The following is a 19,325-nucleotide window of genomic DNA, read 5'->3' on the forward strand; positions in this document are numbered from 1 at the left end:
GATAGAGGTCATATACTTTGAATTATCTTTCAGATATTGATGATAAATAGAGATGCTATTACATTCATGTTAGCATTAGAATGTGTGAAGATATGCATTTTTTGACATGACCTGCCAAGGTTGCGGTGTAATCTTTGGGTGTGAAACAAAACCAAACTAACTCATCAGTGTGAGGATGAAAACTGTCAAAATGGTTCTTTTACACCATCTTGTCTGCATATGTTTTATTTAGCATGACTCAAGTGGCTGTTGTATGCTAGTCACTATAAAATACACGTACAATAAAATTTATAGTAGATTGTCAAGTAGTATGACATGCAGTATTAAAACCTCAAAAGCTGACTACCACTCTGGCTATTTTAGATTTTTTTTTTAAGATTATTTTAAAAACAGGGCAAGGGGCGCCTGGGTGGCGCAGTCGGTTAAGCGTCCGACTTCAGCCAGGTCACGATCTCGCGGCCCGTGAGTTCGAGCCCCGCGTCAGGCTCTGGGCTGATGGCTCAGCGCCTGAAGCCTGTTTCCAATTCTGTGTCTCCCTCTCTCTCTGCCCCTCCCCTGTTCATGCTCTGTCTCTCTCTGTCCCAAAAATAAATAAACGTTGAAAAAAAAATTAAAAAAACAAACAAACAAAAAAAAAAACAGGGCAAGAGGGTCTTTTGCTTTGAAATTAACTGGACTATTGTGGCAGTAGGAAGCTTCTCAGTTAAGTTCCCTTTACTTCCTCCATTTATGTATTCATTTTTCAGTCAACAAATGTTTATCGTACCCCTGCTATATGTCAAGCACTGTACTGCATCAAAGAGTGTACAGGAGTTAATAAAACAGACTTAGTCTCAGCGCTTTTTGGAGAGAGTCCAGTCCAGAGCTGAGATGAAAACTCAGGTAGTTGCCAGAAATCTGAGGCCAGCATTTCTGACAATAGGTTGAGTGGGGACTGGACCAAATTGGAGAGTTCACGCTTAACTACTTGAAGACATTGGACTCAAATGTTCTTGAAACACTATCCCAACCAAAGAAAATATAGCCTTCATTATGATTAATATGGATTAGAGATGGCATATGGTAAAATATTTGCAAGTCATTATAGATTTTTAATTTGCTCCTATAAAAAAGAGATAAATGAGATCACTGTTTCTAAAGTAACTAGAATATGTAAACATTCTTCAGGTTTTTAGTGCTGATTCATTTAGCGTTCCTTTTGGCAGAGCATTTCCCTCTGTAACTCACACGTGCTCTCCTGATTGTATGTAATGTTAAATAAGTAGAAGAGGTAAACAAACAAGGTGACGTGAATACTAACTATACGTTCGCAAGCATGGAGTCCTTCGTGCTGCGAACATTTGAACCTATGAGCTCTTAAAAGATAGATAGCTTTTTTTTCTGCTATGTTCCATGCTTTAGTAACTTGTTCTTTATATTCTGTCAGACAAACATGATAGGAAAATGTTAGCAAATTAAAGACTCCTGATGTGTTAATAAATTACTCTTGCATTGTTCCCATGCTTCATTGAATTTCTTAATAGGAACTTCTTACAAATGGACTAGAAACCCAAAGCTACCCTGTATAAAAATCATTAATAAACAAGATTTTAATGTATGAAAATATTTTATATACCTAATAGGAACGTGACATTTGAAGTATAATATTATAATTGGAAGGACAAACTACTAGTAGTGAAATATAATAGTAATGAGATGACCATTAAGAAGGACGTGAAAGTCTTATTGGTATAATCAATACTACAAATGAAATATTTAATACAGAATTTGTTAATCTTCAAAAGCTCAAGGAAGAATTGGAATATCTGAATGATATTATTAACGAGGAACCTTCTAAAAGGTCTCTAAAAGCAAAAGAAGTGTTCCTAAACAAAGATTGGGACCCGTGGAATAATTTCTAGCAGTGAATAATTCTACGATTGGTTTCAGTAAGCACCTTTTTTTTTAATTTTTTTTTAATATTTATTTACTTTTGAGAGAGAATGAGACAGCACGAGAGACAGAGGGGCAGAGAGAGGAGGAGACACAGAATCTGAAGCAGGCTCCAGGCTCTGAGCTGTCAGCACAGAGCCTGACGTGGGGCTCGAACTCAAGAGCCGCAAGATCATGACCTGAGCCAAAGTTGGATGCTTAACCGACTGAGCCACCCAGGCGCCCCGTCAGTAAGCACCTTTGAAGCCCCAAATAATTTTCATGTTCTTTATTGTATAAAAAACATAAGAAGCTGTGAGGGGTTCCTGGGTGGCTCAGTCAGTTAAGCATCCGACTTCGGACCCGTGAGATCATGACCTGAGCCGAAGTCGGACGCTTAACTGACTGAGCCACCCAGAAACCCCTCACAGCTTCTCCGATCTTGCAGTTTGTGGGTTTGAGCCCTGCGTCGGGCTCTGTGCTGACAGCTCGGAGCCTGGAGCCTGCTTCAGATTCTGTGTCTCCTTCTCTCTCTGCCCCTCCCCACTCGCACTCTGTCTCTCTCTCAAAAATAAATAAATGTTAAAAAAATAAGCTGTGAAATATACAATCCCTAGAAAATTGAATTTGTTTTCTTTCTTTATAATCCCACATTACACTGGCTTCATGAAATTCTATGTTGTCAGAACTTCTGAATGAAAGCTTGAGAAAACCCAGTTCGTATTGGCTTGAACAATAAATCAGTGTTCTGACTGAAAATTCAGAGGCACGTTTGGTTTTCAGCAAGATCTTCAACAGTGATACACATAATAAAGGTTCTTTGGTTCTTTCCTTCTTCGGCCCTGCCTTCCCCACTTGGGCCTCAAAGTTCATCTCCACTGAGTGGCCTCCAAGAGCTCCAAGTACTCCCCTTCAAGTATTAAAATGGCTGTGTCAGTTGTTCTAGACCTCACATCATACAACCCAAAGGAAAAGAAAGCATCTCACTGAGTAGCGCTCATGGAAGACAGAAGAAACTTTTCTTTCCCAGAAATCCCAGAAAATGTCTCCTTATTTCTCATTGGTGCTGCTTAACAGGGAGGGGAATATGTTCACTGGAGATGAAATAAGCCAGTCATTTCCCATGGTTGGAGCCAAAGGTAGAGTCAGGATCACACAAGACACCTGTCAGGGAATGATGAGGTGAAAGTTGACCAAAGGGAATTTGGATTTCCATTCCCTAAAGAAAGAGGACTTAGTTGTGGTCAGCTCTCTGTTATAAAGTATCGAGTACATTGTATCTGAGTTTCTTCTCTTCTATAATCTAGAGAGTAGCAAATAAATTACAGGTTTGTTTGCACACAGCTACTATATAAAAGGAGCTTTTGCAAGGTGCTAAGAGGACCTTAATGTATAGTCCTCACCCTGGAGGAATATTCACTTGTTATGAGGGGAAAAAAGCCAATAGGCAATGGGTTATTACATGCATACAATTTTAATAGATGAACATCAGGTGGAATCAGAGATAAATTTGCCATAAAGCTAATGAAGCTTAAACTTCAAGGCCCCTCATGTTTCAGGGGCTTCCTATGCCTTGCCCCTCATCTTACGCTCATAGGCATAGGTTTGTTTTCATAGAGAGCCCCCCTCCAACAAATTCCTAAGCCCTCTGGACTTCTTTTTCCTCTTCTTTAAAATGAACACAGTACTATTTACATAATAGGGTTGTTGGAAGAATTAAACACACTAATGTAGGAAAAGCACGTAGCGTAATATCTAGCACACGGGTAGCATTCAGTGGTAGCTACAAAACACATTTCTGTAACTGTCAGCTGAGGGCTCACTGTCTTCGGTACGATCGAAAAAAATAGAGAGAAAGATGGTTTAATTTAATTTTGTTCTAATAAAATAAAAAGCAATACCTTTTAATAAGATACAGAGTCATGGGGCACCCTGGGTGGCTCAGTCAGTTAAGCGTCCAACTTTGGCTCACGTCATGATCTCGCAGTTTGTGGGTTTGAGCCCCGCGTCGGGCTCTGTGCTGACAGCTCGGAGCCCAGAGCCTGCTTCGGATTCTGTGTCTCCCTCTCTCTCTCTGCCTCTCCCCTGCTTGCACCCTGTCTCTATCTCAAAAATAAATAAACATTTAAAAAAAAAAAGATGCAAAGTGATATTCTCATGCAGAAAGTAATTGCTTTTCATCTCTTTAAATTGTCAAATTATCAAAACCTTAAACATCCAGATACTGAAGTTAAATGTTTATTGAAACTTGAGATGCACATTTATTTAGACTGAAATATTTTATGACATTTATAATATTCATATTCTTTCCTTAACCCAGTTAATTGAACAAAGAGCACAGGAACAGTGAAAGTTCTTTATCAGTAAAATTTATTAGACCCCTCGTTTTGATTAGCCTTCACAGATTCTAGTTTTATGTATTACCTGTACAAGGTAGAGGTTATGTTTATTGTTTGGCATGATGGACAGCAAATGAAACAATATGTCATTGACTTATCTTTTCAGCAGTCAACCAGTAGTGGGTGTCGACAATTTTTCCCTCCATGTATACAGATTTTCCTTATGGAGATGCAACGTTGTGGTGAAATCTATCTTAAAACATGATATATGCTAATGATTCAGTTATTCACATATACTCACACGAACCTTGCTCTTAAATTACAGTGGTTACATGGCTTTGACATGAAGCACAGCCTCTGCTCATTAAAGTGTAAATGGAATTTTCCTATTTCCCAGTCATGCCCTCTGATAAATGAAATAGTTTCATCACAAAGCCAAGTCCTGCTAATATTGACATGAGCGTTAAGACATCACACACACACACACACACACCCATTCACTGAGTGGAAAAAATATATTTTGTTAACACAGGAATTGTTTGACTGACAGATGATGATAAGCATAACCATTTTCCCAAATTATTATGCCACTTAAAAAAAGGAAGTGATAATGCCTCGAGGCTTTGAAATGTGATAATGCAAATGAACGCACTGAAGTGTGAATACTCTTCAGCCGTCCATCCATGATAGTACAGCCAAATGTCTATATGCCATATAGAAGAGAGTTTACCTTGTTAGGTGTGGGGGGTGCTCCATTCAGCAATGTGGCACAAGTTTCTATCGTTATTTTATCTTTTCTTTTTCATCTTAAGTTAACAATATCTAAAATGAAATTCGTTCTGTTTATTTTAATATATAATCTCACTAATGCTTAGGTTTTAACAACAAAACCTGAAGAATGGGCAAAACTACTGGGTGTATTAATAGCTGACTATGATGCTATAAAACTTGGCAGAAGATAAAAATGTGAATGTGTGAATTTAATTCTATACCAAAACCCGCCAAAAACCTACTGCCAAATGTGAAATACTTTTCTAAATATACGTTGAATGTCACCTTAACGTTAGTATACCCCAACTTGAAAACTGTTTTTGTTAGACTTGCTCATACTGCATTGTTGAAGGAGAGGTACTATTTTGAGACGGAGTATTGATTGGCAGTATTTGGAGACTGTTTTAAACTCATGGAATAATCCAACCTGAGGGTATAACTTGCAAAGGGGGGAAATGCAAAAAAGGCACCAATTTCAAAATTGGGTTTATTTAAATTTATATTTCTATTCATGTACTTGCTCTTCCATTATACAAGCATTTATTGCGCACCTACGTTGTGCCAAGTACTGGAGATAAGAAGACGATAAGATGGTTGAGCGTCTGACTTTGGCTCAAGTTATGATCTTATGGTTTTGATTTGTGAGTTTGAGCCCAGCATCAGGCTCACTGATGTCAGCGCAGAGCCCATTTCAGGTCTTCTGTTCCCTTCTCTCTGTCCCTCCCCCATTCCTGCCTGTGCTCTCTCTCTCTCAAAACTAAATAAAACATTTTTTTAAAAAAGACAATAAGAACTGGTTCATACCCTTAAGAATCTATATTCATTTTTAGTTTACCCAGTGGCATATTATGTTCTTTTCCTTCTAACTGAAAGAAAGAACCAACTAAGTTCAGACAAAGAAAAGAGTTGGTTCATAGGCACTGTGATAACCAGAAATAGGTGTTTTTTTGTTCACTTTTATCTCCACTATTTGTTGGAGATATGTAATAGGGTGACAGGGAGCTCTGAGGCTGTACACAGAAGTCCCAAACCGGTCCCATGCTCTGCCAGCTTATGCTAAATGTCCCCTAGTCTCTTTTCTAGTTCCTTCCCATTTAGCCAATTGTCCTACCCCTTCAGAGAGAAAGAGAGAGAGAGAGAGAGAGGGAGAGAGGGAGAGAAAGAGAAGAAAGTGCTAGAGCCTGTCCTGCTTTGAAAACTTTAAGCTGTCAGGGGCACCTGGCTGGCTCAGTTGGTACAGTATGCAACATTTTTTTCTCTTTTTTTTTTAATTTTTAAAAGGTGTTCATTTATTTTAAAAAGTGTTTATTTTTGAGACAGAGAGACAGAGACAGAGCAGAGTGGGGGAGGGGCAGAGAGAGGGCGACAGAATCCAAAGCAGGCTCCAGGCTCTGAGCTGTCAGCACAGAGCCCGAAGTGGGGCTCAAACCCACAAACCATGAGATCATGACCTGAGCCAAAGTTGGTTGCTTAACTGACTGAGCCACCTGGGTGCCCCATGCAACTCTTGATCCAAGGTCATGAAGTCGAGCCCCATGTTGGATGTAAAATTACTTGTCAAATAAATACATGAATAGTGAAAGAAAGAAAGAAAAAGAAAGAAAGAAAGAAAGAAAGAAAGAAAGAAAGAAAGAAAGAAAGAAAGAAAGAAAAAATGAAAGAAAAGAAAAGAAAACTTTAAGCTGTTAGAGAAGGAACTGGGAACCATAGGAGCACTTTTGCAGTGTATGTTCTTAGAATACTACCTGAAGAGAGGAAAAGAGCCTGCTTATGCCCTTTGGGGTCGCATCTGAAGCACAGCATTATTAAGACAAAACTAGGCCAGAGTCCATCTCCTTTAACGTTTCTCTCCTGCTAAAACAGAATTTTCAGTAGAGATGGTCTTGAAACTAATTTGTAGGCTCATCATTATCCTAGTACTTAATACTTAGAAAGCCTTTAGAACTGACACATGAAGATTTAGGATATTTAATTATGCCTCCATTGTTTTTTTTATGTCAAAATTGGTTACTTTTCACTAAGATATTTAAAATAATTTTCTTAGGAATTATCCTGGGGTAATGATAATAACAGCCAACATTTGACATGCACTTCTTATGTACTAATTGTGCTAAGCACGTTACATAGATTTTCTCATTTTATCCTCACAACTTTATGATGGATTGCATCGGTTTTATAAGTTGCATTTCCTTTCATTTGTTACCTATTATTTCCCTACAATAGGTAAATAGAATATACTGAAAAAAACAAGCAAACAAAAAAAAAAAAAAACTAAAAACAGGGCACCTGGGTGGTTCAGTTGATTGTCTGACTTCGACTCAGGTCATGATCTCGTGGTATGAGTTCGAGCCCCATGTCAGGCTCTGTGCTGACAGCTCGGAGTCTGGAGGCTGCTTTGGATTCTATGTCTCCCTTTCTCTCTGCCCCTCCCCTGCTCACACACACACACACACACACACACACTCTCTCTCTCTCTCTCTCTCTCTCTCTCTCTCTCTCTCTCAAAAAATAAAACATTAAAAAAGTTTTTTAATAATAAAAAAATTCTAGTGTGTAATAAATCTTTTAGATGCCCCCACCTTTCCTAAAAGCCCTACACTATGGACAGCCATGTGATAGGAGCAGAGGAGGCAAAGAAATGCATTGAGGGAGCCATTCTCCACCTCCAAAGACTTCAGTCCTGTGTGGAACTGACAGACCTGTGAATATGCTAATCAATTTTGCTAATCAAAATTCAACTTTAGCTCAAAGTCTCTCTCTCTTCCTAATGTAATTAGTCATGTTTATTCATCCTATGAAAAAAATATAAAGAGAATTGCACTCAAGTATAGCCAGCAAAATATACGTCTTAACACATACTTATCAATGCTTCAGTACTTCGGGTTCTGTTTATTAGGAATGGATGTGGGAGTTGTGTGGAGAACAGCTGAAGTTTACCTGATGATGAGAGGCCATGTTGTGCAGAAAATTGTGAAGGGGAGACTTTATCTGTTTAAGAGAACATTTTCACACATTAGAAGTACAACTTTTCTTTTTTAAAGATTTTATTTTGAAGTAATTACTACACTCAACATGGGGCTCAAACTCATAACCCTGAGATCAAGAGTCACTCACTCCACCAAGAAGCCAACCAGGTGCCCCAAAAATGTTTGTATTAAAAACTTTCTTAGCTATAAGAACACCCCAGAGCATAACCACAGTGGAAAGGTCTTAGTGGGAGTTTGAAAGATTTTGCTTCGTTGTGGCAAGCAAGCTTTATTTTATTTTGACTTGTTGGTATAGCAATTTTCAAACATAAATAAAAGTACCAAAAATAACTAATACACTTAGTTATTACTAATACACTTAGTACTTATATATTATAATTACTCACATGTTTAGCTTTGTTTTTGTTCTGCTGAAGTATTTTAAAGTAAATTAAAGATATATCATACATTACCCATAAATACTTTAGTATGAAAAAAGCATTTTTCTTCATAACCAGAACACCATCATCACCCCATACAAGACTGACAGTTAAAACTCCCTAGCATTATCTAACACTGCACTTTAAATCAGATTTTCCCACTTATCTCCCATATACCTTTAAAATTTGTTTTTTTCAAGCCAAGATTCAGTCAAGGACCTCACGTTGCACTTGATTTTTATGTCTCTCAAGTGTCTTTTAGAATAAAATAGCTCCTAGCCAGCACCACCCCCCACTTTCTTCATGATATTGTGTCATCAAAGAAACTGTTCCAGTGTTTTTATAGAAATCTCAGCTTCTGGATTTGTCTTATTTTCTTCATGTTGTCATTAACTTTGTTTTAACTAGTGAAGTTTTGATATATGGTGATTCAAATATCAGTGAAAATTAAAAACATTATTTATTTATTTTGAGAGAGAGCGAGCATGAGTGGGGGGAGGGGCAGAGAGAGAGAGAGAGAGAGAGAGAGAGAGAATCCCAAGCAGACTCCACTTTGTCAGCATGGAGTCCAATGTGGGGCTCAAACTCACAAACCACGAGATCATGACCTGAGCTGAAGTTAGACACTTAACTGACTGAGCCACACAGGTGCCCCTATAAACCAAATTGTTAATCAAACAGTGCAAAGGGATTAGGGAAGACTAAAATCTCCATTATTCTCACTTGTTGTTTTATGTATATTCTTCAAAAATTTTTTCTCTGAATACTTAAGCAAAAATAAATTGCATATGTACTATAAGATTTTTAGGAAGCCATTGGGGGTGCCTGGGTGTCCCAGTCAGTTGAGCATCAGACACTTGATATTGGCTTAGGGCATGATCTTATGGTTGAGAGTTTGAGGCCCACATCAGGCTCTGTGCCGAGCGTGGAGTCTGCTTGGGATTCTCTCTCTCCTCTCTCTCTCTCTCTCTCTCTCGATCTGCCTCTCTCTCTCTCTCTCTCTCTCTCTCAAAATAAATAAATAAGCTCTTTTAAAAAAAGAAAGAAAACTATTGATAATGCTGTGATGCTGAAATTGCTTATGATGCAGATGGCCTTTTTCAACCCTGGTACTCGTAATAATAATTTACTATTACCTATAATCCATTCTCCACACAACCATTGGAGTTATCTTTATAAAGCCTACTTCAGGTCTTGTTTTTGTTCAGGTCTTGTTTTTGTCCTGCTTAAAAGCATTCGTTGACCCTCCCCTTCACTTACCATAAAATATGTTTCATTTCCCTGATCTACAAATCCATATGATATGCCTCTACCTATTTTATCACCTCATCTCCTAAACTCTTCCTCTCGTCCACTATACTTTAGGCACAGTCTTTCTGTTCCCTGAACATGTCAGTCAGGACACCTTAGGCCTTTGTACCAGTTCTTCCTCTGTCGTGAATTCTCATTCTTGAATTGCATTTGACCAGCTCCTTCTGGGTATTTACATCTCTGCTTAGAGGTTCTCCTTGAGAGATGCCTTGCTTATCACCCGGGCGCTCCTATCCTATTAATTCTGTTTTAATTGTCAGTAGAGCACTTATCTCTGGTATTTTCTCATTTACCTAATTGTTTATTTAGAATCCATCTGTTTCTGCTCTAAAAACACACACACGTACACACACACACGAATACAAGCTTCATGAAAACAGCAACCTCATTTATCTTATTGTAGGGCCTAAAGTAATTTCTGACACATAGTAGGCACTCAGTATTCACTGAATGAATTTATCTTGGAGTTTTTTCAAATCAACCTTTTCAGTTAGATGCATAATATGCAGCAGTATGGGTATATCATCATTTATGTAACATTTAATTATTTTTGAGAGAGACAGAGTGTGAGTGGGGGAGGGGCAGAGAGTGAGGGAGACAGAATCTTAAGCAGGCTCCAGGCTAGTAGCAAAGAACCAGACGAGGGCTCAAACTCACGAATTGGTGAGATCATGACCTGAGCTGAAGTCAGCCACTTAACCAACTGAACCATCCAGGCACCCCATCACCATTTATTTAAATAGTCCAAATCAAAACCACACTGAGATATCACCTCACACCAGTCAGAGTGGCTAAAATGAACAAATCAGGAGACTATAGATGCTGGAGAAACGGGAATCCTCTTGCACTGTTGGTGGGAATGCAAACTGGTGCAGCCACTCTGGAAAACAGTGTGGAGGTTCCTCAAAAAGTTAAAAATAGATCTACCCTATGACCCAGCAGTAGCACTGCTAGGAATTTACCCAAGGGATACAGGAGTGCTGATGCATAGGGGCACTTGTACCCCAATGTTTATAGCAGCACTCTCAACAATAGCCAAATTGTGGAAAGAGCCTAAATGTCCATCAACTGATGAATGGATAAAGAAATTGTGGTTTATGTACACAATGGAATACTACTTGGCAATGAGAAAGAATGAAATATGGCCTTTTGTATCAATGTGGATGGAACTGGAGAGTGTAATGCTAAGTGAAATAAGCCACACAGAGAAAGACAGATACCATATGGTTTCACTCTTATGTGGATCCTGAGAAACTTAACAGAAGACCATGGGGGAGGGGAAGGGGAAAACAAAAGTTAGAGAGGGAGGGAGGCAAACCATAAGAGACTCTTAAAAACTGAGAATCAACTGAGGGTTGATGGGGGGGTGGGAGGGAGGGGAAAGTGTGTGATGGGCATTGAGGAGGGCACCTGTTGGGATGAGCACTGGGTGTTGTATAGAAACCAATTTGACAATAAATTTCATATTTAAAAAAAGGTAACATATGTAAATAAAATAATAATAAATAAATAGTCCCTTATTGGATAGTTAGACTACACCTAGTTTTGTTTTGTTTTGTTTTGTTTGCCATTTCAAGCAATGCTGTAAGAAATACAAATATTCTTGTATCTGATTCTGTCCATGTTATAAATTCCTCCAAGTGGAATGATTGGATCAAAAGCAAGTGCATATTTTTAAAAATATTACCAGTTTGCCCCATGAGAAATTTATACCAATTTATATTCCTACCAACATTATTATGACATATCATGTTTTGCTATACACTGGCTAACATTGATATTGTGAAACTTAATTTTTGGCAATCTAATGAATAAAAATAGAGTTTATTTGACATTTTAAAACTTGCCAGTGTACTTCTGACTTTTAACTGTAAGGAACAGAAAATCAACTTAAACTGGCTATAACTTCAAATGTAAAGTTTTTATTGGCCCATATAACTGAGAAATCAGCAGGGCGCCTGGGTGGCGTAGCCGGTTGGGCATCCAACTTTTGGTTTCGGCTCAGGTGGTCATCACATGGTTTTTGAGTTCAAGACCTGCATCAGATTCTCTCTCTCCTTCTCTCTCTGCACCCTCCCCCAACTCGCACTGTCTCTGCTCTCTCAAAATAAATAAATAAACTTTAAAAAAAATAACTGAGAAGTCGGGGATTGGTCAGTTCAGGAAAACTGAATCCAAGGGCTCACCAGTGTCATGGGACACTACATCTCTGGTATTTTTTCTCTTTGGCTTCATTTTGAGACAGGCTTCCTTATGTTACTGCAGTGATGCCTTTGTAACCCCACTAGGAAAAGAGAAACCTTCTTTCCCAGATAGTTTCAGCGAAATTTCATTGGAGTAAGTTGAACCATCGGCTCATTTCCGTACCAGTCTTAGTAGCCATATGGATAGAAGATGCTGATTGACAGGTCTGGATCACACGCTCACCCAGGGCATCTGGTACTGGAGTCAGCCCACCTGAACCAGGTATACGGAGAGTAGGGAAGGAGTGGTTCATAAAGGAAGAAAGAGTAATGCATGGTGAACAGAAAGAGAGTATATATCCAGTATACTGGATCAGCTGGTGCTGTTTTTCCTGTATATATTGGAAATTTGCATCTATAAATTGCCTGTTCATCTCATTTGCTCATTTACTCAATTAGATTATTCATCGGTTTCTTATTGATTTGTAAGGGCTCACTTTTTAAGGAAACTAGCCTTTTATCGTATGTGCTATAAATATTTTTTACTTTGTTGTTTGTCTTTTGATTTTGCCTAAAATTTTTCTCTAAAGTTTCCATGTGGAAATTTAAATGTTATATAATCAGATCAGTCAGTCTTCCCTCACTCAGAATTTATTATGTACCTAAAAAGAACCAAGTACTGTATTAGGTTCTCAGAACATAGAGATGAATAAAAGCGATTGCCTTGAAGGGCTAGTCTACTGGGTAAAAAAAAAGTCATAAACCTGCCTATTATCAGATAGTGTCCTGTAGGCCTTCACAGATGAAATTTGAGCTGCTTCCGGAAGAATGCACTGAAATTCCCTGGTCAGATAAGAAAAGAGGCAGGGAGTTTCCTTGAGCACAGAAGCATCTGTAGGTATGATTTCTATACGGTCAGTCATAACTGAGAATTTTAAGAATGATGATAGACAGCTCATGACTGAACAAAATGAAAAGACAAGAATTCTTGAAGCTTCTTCTCAGGATTCCCAAGCCCTTGGTTACTATAGTGAAAGATAACAAGATAAGTTCGATATGTTAGAAGCTCAGATATGTTGAGAGTATTGAGATAACAAAAGCGATAGTTAGTGAGCCAAACAGATCAATGGGCTCCACCCCGCTTCCAGCTGTGTGTAGCACAAAGCTTCCGCTGGTTCTGTGAAATGGATAGCCTCTGACTAGCAATGTGATCTTGATTTGACTTTTCTTCATTGTTCTCATTTATAATGTGAGAGAGTTGGACTGGTAGGCCTGTAGGGTGTATTCCATTTCTGAGGATCTGTGATGGTTGAGGAATTAAGTAGGCAGTTATAGAAGAAAAAAATGACATCAAGATCAGAATTTCATATTTAGCAATGAAATGGCAGTGTAGTGCTGTGGAAAGAATAGAGGCTCTGGTACCTGTTTCCTCCTCATGAAATTGGGTCCATAATGAATGCCTTGCCCACCTCAGAAACCTATGAAAATCAATCTAGAAAATGGATGTGAAAACATATGTTATATAAATATATAGTACCATTAGCATTTGCAAGCCGAGAGCACTCGCAATCGCAAGCTCGTAAATATTTTACACACACAAGTAGAATCCTAATACTGTGAACATGGCGAGGATTTTCAAGTTCTTTTTGAAATACCAGACTTCAGTATTATTAATATTACTTTAATTGGACCTCTGATTCCTCCTTAAAACCCTTTTTTATTCCTAAAACTTGTGATCTATTTTAATGGCATTGACTATGCCTCAAGCAAATCTACGTTGATTTTATTTTTTTACATTCAATAAATTTAATTTATATTTTATTTTGTGGTGATTTGTTTCTTTTTTTATTTGATTTGATTTTTTTATTTATGTTTTAGCTAGTTAATATATAGTGCGATGTTGCTTCCAGAAGTAGAATTCAGTGATTCGTCACTTATGTACAACACCCAGTGCTCATACCTTCTTTTGTTTTTTTTTAATTTTTTTAACGTTTACTTACTATTGAGAGAGAGACGCACACAGAGCATGACCAGGGGAGGAGCAGAGAGAGGGAGAGACACAGAATCCAAAGCAGGCTGCAGGCTCCGAGCTGTCAGCACAGAGCCCGACGCGGAGCTCAAACTCACAAACTGTGAGATCATGACCTGAGCTGAAGTGGGTCGCTCAAGCAACTGAGCTACCCAGGAACCCCAAAATATTTTTTTGTTGTTTATTTTTTTGAGAAAGAATGAGAGGGGGAGGGGCAGAGAGGTTGGAGGTGACAGAGAATCCAAAGAGGGTATCAGCAGCAAGCCCCAATGCAGGGCTCAAACCATGAACCATGAGATCATGGCCTGAGCTGAAGTCAGATGCTCAACTGACTAAGCCACCAAGGGACCCCTTTACTCATACCTTCTTAATACCCATCACCCATCCAGCCCATCTCCCTCCCACCTCCCTCCATGAACCCTAAGTTTGTTCTCTATCATTAAGAGTGTCCTGTGGTTTGTTTTCCTCTCTCCTCTTTCTTCCCCCCCCCCCGTATGTTTATCTGTTTTGTTCCTTAAATTCCACATGAGTGATGTCATGTGATATTTGATAAAAACCCTTAACAAAGTAGGGATAGAGGGAACATACCTCAACATCATAAAGGCCATATACAAAAGGCTCACAGCTAGTATCATCCTCAATGGGGAAAAACTGAGAACCTTTCCCCTGTGGGCAGGAACAAGACAAGGATGCCCATCTCACCATTACTACTTAATTTAGTACTAGAAGTCTTAGCCTCAGCCTCAGCCTCAGCCTCAGACAACAAAAAGAAATAAAGGCATGCAAATCAGCAAAGAAGAAGTCAGATTTAACTATTTGCAGATGACATGATACTTTATGTAGAAAACCCAAAAAATTGCCAGAACATCATGAATTCAGAGTCACAGGATATAAAATCAGTGTGTGGAAATCTATTTCTATACACCAACAACGAAGCAACCATAAAAGAAATCAAGGAATCAATCCCATTTACAATTGCACCACATTTATTTTTGATGCATTTATTCATAATACAGCTGTATGCCCAGACTTGCACATTCTCTAAAGTTCTTTTAATTCCTCATAGAGTACCATTTACCCAGTTAGTGTTTTTTTATTTAAATTATCTTTGTTATTCATTTTTACCTCTTTAATTTATATACCTGTCCCATAAAACTTGTAAGGTTTTATAAAGATAGAAAAGTATTGATAGGTCAAAGCTAAAAGAAAAGAAAAGAGGGGCGCCTGGGTGGTGCAGTCGGTTAAGTGTCCGACTTCAGCCAGGTCACGATCTCGCGGTCCGTGAGTTCGAGCCCCGCGTCAGGCTCGGGGCTGATGGCTCGGAGCCTGGAGCCTGTTTCTGATTCTGTGTCTCCCTCTCTCTCTGCACCTCCCCCGTTCATGCTCTGTCTCTCTCTGTCCCAAAAATAAATAAAAACATTGAAAAAAAATTTAAAAAAAAAAAAAGAAAAGAAAAGAAAATAGGAAAATGTAATCAAAGCAAAAGTTTGCACTCAGAAATACGTACCGTAAGGATTCTAGCCAGAACTTTTCAGGGAGCACTACTTCTATTGCCTGTTAATAGTTATTATAAAAACAAGAAGAAGGATGAAGTTTTAGAAGAAAGAAAGAAAGAAGAAAGAAAGAAAGAAAGAAAGAAAGAAAGAAAGAAAGAAAGAAAGAAAGAAAGAAAGAAACATTGGTGTGAACAAAATTAACCAATTCTTTTTATAATAGTATTTCTCAGAGCCTTTAATAACGTAAATCTCCATGAGCATCTGTCAGGATCTTTGCTCCATATAATAAAGTCACAGGTTTGTTTTTTGTTTTTTGTTTTCAGGAAAACAAAGCTTTTTGTGGTATTTAAGACTGAGACAAATGTCTCTGTTTAATATTCAAACAGGGGAAATAGAGTGATAGAGTAGAGAAAATCCTCAACACCATTTCTTTGATAAATTCAGTTGTATTTTGGGGTGCCTGGGTGGCTTAATCAATTAAGCATCCGACTCTTGATTTTGGCTCAGGTCATGATCTCCATGGTTGGTGGGTTCGAGCCCCCGCGCCTGGCTCCACACTGACAGTGGGAGCGTGCTTGGGATTCTCTCTCTCCCTCTATCTCTGCCCCTCCCCTGTGTGCTTGCGTGCACGCGCGCTCTCTCTCTCTCTCTCTCTCTCTCTCTCAAAATAAGTAAATAAACTTAAAAACAAGAACATTTTAAATTCAATTGTGGGGGCGCCTGGGTGGCGCAGTCGGTTAAGCGTCCGACTTCAGCCAGGTCACGATCTCGCGGTCCGTGAGTTCGAGCCCCGCGTCAGGCTCTGGGCTGATGGCTCAGAGCCTGGAGCCTGTTTCCCATTCTGTGTCTCCCTCTCTCTCTGCCCCTCCCCCGTTCATGCTCTGTCTCTCTCTGTCCCAAAAATAAATAAACGTTGAAAAAAAAAAATTTTAAAAAAAAAATTCAATTGTGTTTTATGTAATGTTACATGTATAATTTTCCACCAATTTTATATGGAAAATAGTTCTTTTTGCAAGCTATGTACACTTTGTAGCAGTTTGAGAAACTGGATCATAATAATAAAGTGCTGCAGAAGTGGGATTTTTATTTTTCATTTTTGCACTGCGATCTGCTACACTTTATCTGTTACAGGGTCAAATTGTGGCATACAAACTGACCAGAACAAAATCATAATAAATCTAATAGCAGGTTGTAAACTGTCAGTTAAACCTGTTCATATGGAAACACCTAAAAGGCATAGAGGTGGCTGTTCCTAAAAGCCTACTGTTTGTGAGAAATGGAAATTGGCAACAATTGCTATGGTTATTATGGTAAAAATGGGAAAAGATTACAAAATAGATTTACTTGTAAATGTAAAATTTACATTTTATTGAGTAAAGTTTTACTTTTTCACCAGAATTCCTGCCTTATTCATTTGCTAAATCCAAATGGTTTTGACATTGCATTTTTTGCTCAAATTTTAAAACGATAATATACTTACCACCATATCAACTTATACATGGGTCAGTAGGTAATTATAGGCAGGTAGATGATAGATAGACAGATAGATAGATAGATAGATAGATAGATAGATAGACAGATACACACACACACTATATGTTTGGATCCCATAAGAAAATATGTCATCTGTGATGAAATTTTCATTTCTCAGACATTTTGAAGCATTTTTCCTTTACATGATTTATTGCTAATTGATTATTAGAACAAAATTATAGATAAATAACAAGAACAAATTAGATCATATACATTTTGTTTTATAAAATTCATTCCTAAATGTGTTAGATAAAAATTCAAACTTGGAAACATTTTAAGAAGTTACTAAGGGAGGCATATACATACTTTAATACTGTGCAACTGTTTCCTACAAAATATTATTCTTTAAAACATTCCAATAAAATGACATTGGATGAAACTTGAGTAAACTTAAAAGTGTAAATATTTATTTTATCCCTTTTTCAGTAGTTGAGGAGAAGGCTGGAAAATATTAGAGGAAGGACTTTTACCTTTTTCAAGAAGGTTTTGTGAGGTCTTACAGAACCAACAATCTCAAATAATGGCAATCTTTACAGATCATGCAGACATTTTATGCATGTGAAAGATCCATTAACATATTCAAGACAGAACAAAGTATTAAACATTTTAAATGCTTTGAAAAAATAGACTTTTAATACTGAGTTAGAAAAACAGACGTCTGTAACTCTAGGAAAGTATAAAATATGTTGGCCATCTTAAAAGAAAAAGGATGTCAATTCCATTACAACTCACATTCATTCTACTGTAGTCATTACCCTTTTACCAAAACATTAATGACACATTTGTTTTAAATATTATTAATATTTTATATGACATTTAATGAAATGACATAGCCTTTTTATTTCTATGTAAAAAGATTTGAGAGATGAACAGTGAAATTTAGCAAAGAAAATTTAAGCCTTCGAACATTTAGAAACATATTAAAACAAAAGTTCTTAATATTTTTTGAATAATTAAGTTAAACCAAAGTTTTAAAAAAAATTTTAATAAGTTTTTTAGTCTTTAAGTTATAATTAGGTTAAAGAAAAATGAACATAGTTTACAAATAATTTTAATGTTAAAGATAAGAGCCATTGCAAGTAAGAGTTTATTATAGAAATTCTAACAGACTTTTAACTGCTGACATCATTGTGTTATTTGAATTAGTCCCCTGGGACCCAAAGAAAAAGCTTACAAGCAATTCATAAATGAATCTTTCTCTCTTGTGTAACACCATTTGTCCCATCGAAACACTAATTTTCTACTACTTATCTTGTTAAAATTAAGCCCTGGGGGGAACTTCATAGTTAACTAGTAATATTAAATTTTGAATAAAGGAGTTCTATATTATACTTAGTATTCATCTTTTCTTCTCTCTCTCTCTCTCTCTATATATATATATATATATGTATATATAGTATGCATCCTAAAACAAAATAATGCAGCTATTATCTATCATGAAATGGACTCCATGTCCCATAAACCAAAATCAGACAAAAGCTGAAGCTAAAACAATTTGTTCCTTGAGATCATGAAGACTATATGCTAGAAATTCTTAATGATTATGTGTGCCAAGAAGTTGGAGACAATGATCCAGTTAACACAAGCTTTGTTGAAAAAATATATATATGTGTGTGTCTGTGTGTGTGTATATATGTGTGTGTGTGTGTGTGTGTGTGTGTGTGTGTGTGTGTGTAATGCTCAGGATACTGAGCTTCACTATAGGGATTAACATCATAATTGGGAGTGTGGTGGTACTGATAGGAAAGGTCTTAGTGACCTTACAAAATGCTTTGTAGGGAATCTGAATTGTCTGGATTATTTTCATCAGCCTTAGGTTTGTACTTCCACTTAATAAAAAGAATACATGATTCATTTGTATAGTAACAGAATGGAACTAGCATTCCAACAGGGTTTCCTTATGGGTCATTATTATCTTTCACAATCTGGGTGGCCCTCTAGTAAGATAAGGTTTTCTCTAATATGGTTATCACATGGTCAACTTCCTCACTTTCTCCTCATTGGATCTCCTATGATCAAGCTAAACTTTTATTATGATTATTGTTACGGAGGCAGGAAAATGACATTAAAAGTATTGGTTTTGCCTTGATAGTTTAAACTGGATCGTTCCTAGTAATCCAGTTTGCTGAAACTTTTTGTAAATCCAGAAACTGTGCACATATAAGTCATCCTCCTGAGAGATTTTTAGCAAGTAATCAATATAAAAATCAAATTTGATGAAACATAATACAAAATAATTTCTTTATGCTCTATGGTTAAATGAATGGATGGTAAATACTTTCAGGATATAGTTATAATATAGAATGTTTAATATGACTGTATTAAGTGAAAGTCTTCTTTTCTCTT

At 37.4% G+C, this 19,325-nt stretch overlaps 1 protein-coding gene across 7 annotated transcripts in view; it reads left to right on the top strand.

Moving 5' to 3' along the window:
- The window catches only part of NBEA (neurobeachin), a 691,423-nt gene that overhangs the window by 582,562 nt on the left and 89,536 nt on the right, over positions 1 to 19,325 (top strand). The gene's annotated exons all lie outside the window — the stretch shown is intronic.

This window comes from Lynx rufus, unplaced genomic scaffold, assembly GCF_022079265.1.
Source record: "Lynx rufus isolate CCGP_SWC_20201006 ecotype Redwood Valley unplaced genomic scaffold, mLynRuf1.p SCAF_1, whole genome shotgun sequence".
Classification (NCBI taxonomy): domain Eukaryota; kingdom Metazoa; phylum Chordata; class Mammalia; order Carnivora; family Felidae; genus Lynx; species Lynx rufus.